The 819-nt window shown below is 38.5% G+C and overlaps 1 pseudogene; it reads left to right on the top strand.

Moving 5' to 3' along the window:
• Positions 1 to 548, top strand: LOC102898330 (annotated as a pseudogene).
• Positions 549 to 819: the final 271 nt, after the last annotated feature.

Raw genomic sequence — 819 nt, forward strand, 5'->3', positions numbered from 1 at the left:
AGATGAAAGAAACTCATGAACCAGGAAAAATTCTCAAAACTGCAGGCACGAATACCCATTGGTGGGAAAGGAACTTCTCGCAGACAGAAGGTGGTTCACAGAACAGCTACAGCGGATGATGAAAAACTTTAGTTCTCCTTAAAGAAGTTAGGGATAAACAATATCTCTAGTATTGAAGAGGTGAATATGTTCACAGACCAAGGAACAGTGGTCCACTGTAACAACCCTAAAGTTCACGCATCTCTGGTAGCAAACACTTTCACCATCACAGGACATGCTGAGACAAAGCAGCTGACAGAAATGCTACCTAGCATCTTAAACCAGGTTGGTGCAGACAGTCTAGTTTAAGGAGACTGGCTGAAGCTCTGCCCAAAAGATCTATGGATGGGAAAGCACCACTTGCTACCAGAGAGGATAACAATGATGAAGTTCCAGATTTTGTGGAAAATTTTAATAAGGCTTCTAAGAATCAGCAAACTAAATTGAGTCGACTTCTGAAGGAAGTAAAACTTGAAGAAGTTACTTGGAGCAGCAATTTTATATTATGACTGCTTTTTAATTTTTTGTTCTAGTATTTTTAAGCACAAGCCTTTGGATGCTGCCACTCTTTTCAGTTTTTGCTTATACACATTTTTTGCAGCTAATTAAGGTGAAGAAGCCTGAGAATGAAGTTTGAAACAAAGGTTGGTAAAGTTCTTTGCCTACTTAAAAAGAAGTAGAACTACCATATGATTCAGCAATTCCACTTCTGAGTATTTACCTGAAGAAAACAAAAACACTCATTCAAAAAGACATATGTACCCTTGTGTTCATTGCAGC

This window comes from Pteropus alecto, unplaced genomic scaffold (assembly GCF_000325575.1).
Source record: "Pteropus alecto unplaced genomic scaffold, ASM32557v1 scaffold433, whole genome shotgun sequence".
NCBI lineage: Eukaryota > Metazoa > Chordata > Mammalia > Chiroptera > Pteropodidae > Pteropus > Pteropus alecto.